Source organism: Glycine soja, unplaced genomic scaffold (assembly GCF_004193775.1).
Source record: "Glycine soja cultivar W05 unplaced genomic scaffold, ASM419377v2 tig00105718_1_pilon, whole genome shotgun sequence".
Lineage (NCBI taxonomy): Eukaryota > Viridiplantae > Streptophyta > Magnoliopsida > Fabales > Fabaceae > Glycine > Glycine soja.
The window spans coordinates 50372-56255 of record NW_021144572.1 but is presented as its reverse complement, the minus strand read 5'-3'; the positions used below and the strand labels follow the sequence as shown (position 1 = coordinate 56255).

The following is a 5884-nucleotide window of genomic DNA, read 5'->3' as shown; positions in this document are numbered from 1 at the left end:
GATTTAAAACTGATTTGTAAGCTTTGGGGCTGGAAAACTATATAACAGCACTAAGGTTCTAGTTTTGCCCCTCTCCTCTCTTCTCTCTTCTCTCTTCTCTCTCCCCTATTTTCGTTTTCTAGTTTTAGGCTTTTTCTTTGAGACATTTTTTCGTTTTGCAATTCCAGTAGCAATAAAATTTCGTTCTTCAATTTATAAGTTCGTTATCTATTGATTAATGGAAGGCTAAGTCTCTTGCGTTGTTTTCTCTTGAGGATCAAGCATAGTTCTCTTTGAGGTTCTATTATTACTATTAAATTCTGTTCAGTTTTTCCTCTTCACTAATTACTCTAAATTTGTTGCTATTAATTCATGCATGCTTAGTGCTTGATTAATTGTCTCTACGCTTAATTTACATTCATGCTGAATGATCGTTTATGATTAATTGGTGTATGTGTTGCTTAATCACATAATGAATGCCTTATGTAAAATTTTGCTTAGTATTTTAATTTAGGGTTGGATTAAGTGGTTAAACTGATAAAGGATAAATTCTTGCAACTTAGGATAAGAGACTTGCCTGTGAATCAAGGGGAAGCAACGTATTTTAATTCTGATATTTTTCTAATTCAATTTTACTCGCTATTTAATTTACAAAAGCAAACAACCCCCCCCCCCTCAATTTGTTACTATTTCCTACTATCTGTTATGAACATTTGGTTTATCATTGCTCGTTGGGAAATGACCTAGGATCACTTCCTAGTTACTACATTTTAATGTTTATTTGATTCGGGTACAACCTCAATCAAATTTGGCGCCCTTGCCGGGGAGCAGTGTCCAAAGGTTCATAATAGCTAGTGTCGTGTTGGTGTTTAATTTTTGTGTTAGTGTTTAATTCTTGTGTTAGTGTCGTGTTAGTGCTGTTTAGTACCTTGTTATTTTGTTTAGTGTGTGTTCTGTTTTAGTTTTGTTATTCAGCGTTTCCCATGTTTCAGTTTTGGTGTTTTGCTGTGAATAGTATTTTGCGACCACTTTTGCTTGCGGCAAAACAGAGTAGTAGTGGAAATCATGCAGCGACGGATTTTAGCGACTACCCTTGCTGAATTAATTAGGATTTTTTGTTTTGGTAGCTAGAGTTGTTATTTTTGGCTGAATTTTTTTGTGGTCACTTCTTTTGATCCATATTTTGTGGGAAAAATATTTGGAGCCCTTAGTTTTGTCATATTTGAAAGTTCCAAAAAAGTAGCAAATTTGATTTTTGTCAAAACTTCAAACGGCCATAACTTTTGCTCCGGGTATCAGAATGACTATTATTATATATGTATTTGGGGTAGAAAAAAATTTCCCATGCCGTGGAAGTCCACCGTAGGCTGGCTGAGGTCTCCTTCTTCCAAAAATTGCAATTCTGTCAAAAGTTTTTTATTTTCCAAGTATTATTCTCTTATTTTTCTTAACTTATCATTTTTAGCTTATATGGTTAGACTTCGAATTTTCATTTGAAATTTTTTGTGCTATCTTCTCATCATTTTATAAGGTTGTTCACAAAATTTCAAGTCATTTAGATATCATTTAATGGTAGCTGTAGTTCAAACCTACATTGTTACTTGCAAAAGAAGGCAACTAATTGTGCATGCTGAATTTAGTGTATAACTAGAGGCAATCCATCTAACTTACAACCCTTTGATCTTGAGGTAGATAGGACATTTCATAGATTAGTTAAACAACATTTAGTACCTTTTGAGCATCCTGAGCATTCTGTTATTGGTGATTTTGAGCATTATAGTTTTAAGCATTCTGATTTTGAACATTCTGAGAACATGACACAACCTCCACCCCGTAAGAGGAATCTAAGGGAAATGGATGCACCTGATTTCACCTACAAAAGCTTGTGCATCCAATACCTTGATGAGCATGTTCCATATGTTCTTAGAACTGGACTGATCCATTTGCTTCCAAAGTTTCATGGCCTTGCAGGTGAAGACCCGCACAAACATCTGAATGAATTCCATATTGTCTGCTCCACCATGACACCCCCAGATGTCCAAGAGGATCACATATTTTTGAAGGCATTTCCTCATTCTTTAGAGGGAGTGACAAAGGATTGGCTATATTACCTTGCTCCAAGGTCCATCACGAGCTGGGATGACCTCAAGAGAGTATTCTTAGAAAAACATTTCTCTGCTTCCAGGACCACAACCATCAGAAAGGATATTTCAGGCATTAGGCAGCTCAGTGGAGAGAGCCTATATGAATACTGGGAGAGATTTAAAAAATTATGTGCCAACTGCCCTCACCACCAGATTTCAGAGCAGCTTCTCCTCCAATATTTTTATGAAGGACTAAGCAATATGGAGAGAAGTATGATAGATGCTGCCAGTGGTGGAGCCCTTGGAGACATGACTCCTACTGAAGCCAAAAGTTTAATTGAGAAGATGGCTTCCAACTCCCAATAGTTTAGCGCCAGAAACGATGCTATAGTCATTAGAGTAGTGCATGAAGTAGCCACAAACTCATCTGCATCATCTGAAACTAAGAAGCTTGAAGGTAAATTAGATGCCTTAGTTAACCTGATAACCCAACTGGCCATGAATCAAAAATCTGCACCTGTCGCCAAACTCTGTGGTTTATGCTCCTCTGTCGACCACCACACAGACCTTTGCCCTTCTGTGCAACAATCTAAAGCAATTGAACAGCCTGAAGCTTAAGCTGCAAACATCTACAATAGACCTCCTCAACCACAGCAGCAAAATCAGCCACAACAGAATAATTATGACCTCTCCAGCAGCAGGTACAATCCCGGATGGAGGAATCATCCCAACCTTAGATGGTCGAATCCTTCACAATAGCGGCAGCAACAACAACAACCATATTTTCAAAATGTTGCTGGCCCAAGCAGACCATACGTTCCTCCACCAATCCAGCAGCAACAGGCTTAGAAACAGCAAACATTTGAGGCCCCTCCGCAACCTTCCCTTGAAGAACTTGTGAGGCAAATGACTATGCAAAACATGCAGTTTCAACAAGAGACCAAAGTCTCCATTCAGAGCTTAACTAATCATATGGGACAGTTGGCTACACAGTTAAATCAACAACAGTCCCATAATTCTGATAGATTACCTTCTCAATCTGTTCAGAATCCCAAAAATGTGAGTTTCATTACATTGAGGTCAGGAAAACAGTGTCAAGGACCTCAACCAGTAGCATCTTCCTCATCTGCCAATGAACCTGCTCAACCTCACTCTACTCCAAAAAAAAGATGATGACAAAAATTTAAATAGTAAGTTACCTAACAATTTCTATGCAGGTGAATCTAAAGAGACGCAGCATATCCCTCTTCCATTCCCTCCAAGAGCAATTTCCAACAAAAAATGGAAGAGGCAGAGAAGGAGATCTTGGAAACATTTAGGAAAGTAGAGGTAAACATACCTCTGCTGGATGCAATAAAGCAAATTCCAAGATATGCTAAATTCTTGAAGGAGCTGAGCACTAATATGCGGAAGCTTAAAGAAGGAAGTGAAAGAATTAGTATGGGCAGAAATGTCTCTGCATTGATTGGTAAATCTGTTCCCCAAATCCCTGAAAAATGTAAAGATCCAGGTACATTCAGCATACGTTGTATTATAGGGAACAATAAGTTTGACAATGCCATGCTAGATTTAGGAGCTTCTGTTAGTGTTATGCCTCTGTTTATTTTTAATTCTCTATCTCTAGGTCCTTTGCAGTCAACTGATGTGGTAATTCATTTAGCTAATAGAAGTGTTGCCTATCCTGCTGGTTTCATAGAGGATGTCTTAGTTAAAGTTGGTGAGCTGATTTTTCCTGTTGATTTTTATATTTTAAATATGGAGGAGGGATTTTCTAAAGGACCAGTTCCCGTCATTCTAGACAGACCTTTTATGAAAACTGCTAGAACTAAGATAGATGTATATGCAGGCACACTATCTATGGAGTTTAGTGATATAACTGTTCATTTTAATACTCTTGATGCTATGAAACACCCATCTGAAGATCTTTCTGTATTTCATGTTGAAATAATTGACCATATTGTTGATGAATACATGACTAATCTTCATTCTAATCTGCATGTTTGTCACTCTTCATGCATTGAATCTGAATTTGCACTTGATCATATGTCTGAATTTGATGCTGAGAGTGAATCTGAATTAGATATTGATTACATGTCTGGTGATGTTTTACCTCTTGAGATTGATTTTATAGAGTCTGATAGAACTAACCATGTTTCAGGAAGTACACATACCTCTGACTTTCTTTATGAGGTACAGGCTGTGAAACCATCCCTTTCTACCACTATCCAGCCGCCCACACCAGAATTGAAGCCTCTGCCACCAAATTTAAAATATGCTTACTTGGATGATAACAAAATTTTTTCAGTAATTATATCTGCCTCCCTTGCTGATGGGTAAGAGGAAAAGCTGTTATCTGTTCTCAAGAAGCATAAGAAGGCTATAGGCTGGACCCTGGCGGACATTCCTGGTATTAACCCATCCATATGTATGCATCAAATAAATTTAGAAGATGAGGCTAAAACAGTAAGATAACCACAGAGAAGACTCAACCTGGTGATTCTTGATGTAGTGAAGAAGGAGGTAACCAAGCTTTTGCAAGTTGGAATCATTTATCCTATCTCCGACAGCCAATGGGTGAGTCCCGTCCAGGTAGTTCCGAAGAAAATCGGCCTCACTGTGATAAAAAATGAGAAGGAGGAGTTGATTCCTACTCGGGTGCAGAACAGTTGGAGAGTCTGCATCGACTATAGGAGGCTGAACCAGGTTACCAAAAGGACCATTTTCCCCTGCCATTTATTGTCCAGATGCTTGAACTCCTGGCAGGTAAATCTCACTACTGTTTCCTTGATGGTTTTTCTGGTTATATGCAAATCATTATTGCTCCTGTGGATCAGGAAAAGACCACATTCACCTGCCCCTTTGGCACTTTTGCCTATAGGAGGATGCCTTTCGGCCTGTGCAATGCCCCTGGTACCTTCCAGCGGTGCATGATTAGTATTTTTAGTGATTTTTTAGAAAATTGCATAGAGGTGTTTATGGATGATTTCACTGTATATGGATCCTCTTTTGATGTTTGTTTGGATAGTCTGGAAAATATTTTGAATAGATGCACTAAAACTAACCTTGTTCTAAATTTTGAAAAATGTCATTTTACGGTTGAGCAAGGTATAGTTTTTGGCCACATTATTTCCAATAAGGCCATTGAAGTAGATCCTGCAAAAAATTTTGTTATTTCACAATTGCCTTACCCCTCTTGCCTGTGAGAGGTGCGATCTTTTCTTGGTCATGCAGGATTCTACAGGCGCTTTATAAGAGATTTTAACAAAGTAGCCTTAAGCACTGTCCTACTTGTTGCAAAAGGAGGTGGAGTTTGAATTTAATGATAAATGCAAAGAGGCTTTTGATTGCCTCAAAAGAGCACTAACTACCACCCCTATCATTCAGGCACCTGATTGGACAGCCCCATTTAAGCTAATGTGCGATGCATCCAATTACACATTTGGGGTTGTCCTTGCTCAAAAGATCTCCTAACTTCAGCTTACTTCTTTTCCACCATGACTTAGGGAGTTTTTCTTTTCCTATCTCCTCCTTTACTTTTATTACATTTGTCCGATTCTATTTGATGGTTTAATTGCCTTTAATCTTTTTAATTGTGCTACATTGAGGACAATGTGTTGTTTAGGTATATGGGGGGGGGGGGGGGGAGTGTGTCCTTTGGTTTTGGTTTTGTTAGTTGTGTTAAATTAGTTTAATTTTGTTTTTTTGTTGGGTTTCTAGTTTCATATTTTAGGTCAATTATTTCTAGTTTTGTGGTGTTAAATTTGCATGTTTGTCTTTGAATTATAGGATATGTTCAAGAAATGGGTAATTGTTCTGAAAAT

At 38.0% G+C, this 5884-nt stretch overlaps 1 non-coding gene across 1 annotated transcript; it reads right to left on the bottom strand.

The window, feature by feature from the left end:
* Window positions 1-2171: 2171 nt before the first annotated feature.
* On the bottom strand, window positions 2172-2278 carry LOC114404696. Its single transcript, XR_003665109.1, has one exon. It is a non-coding gene; the product is annotated as a small nucleolar RNA R71 (small nucleolar RNA).
* Window positions 2279-5884: the final 3606 nt, after the last annotated feature.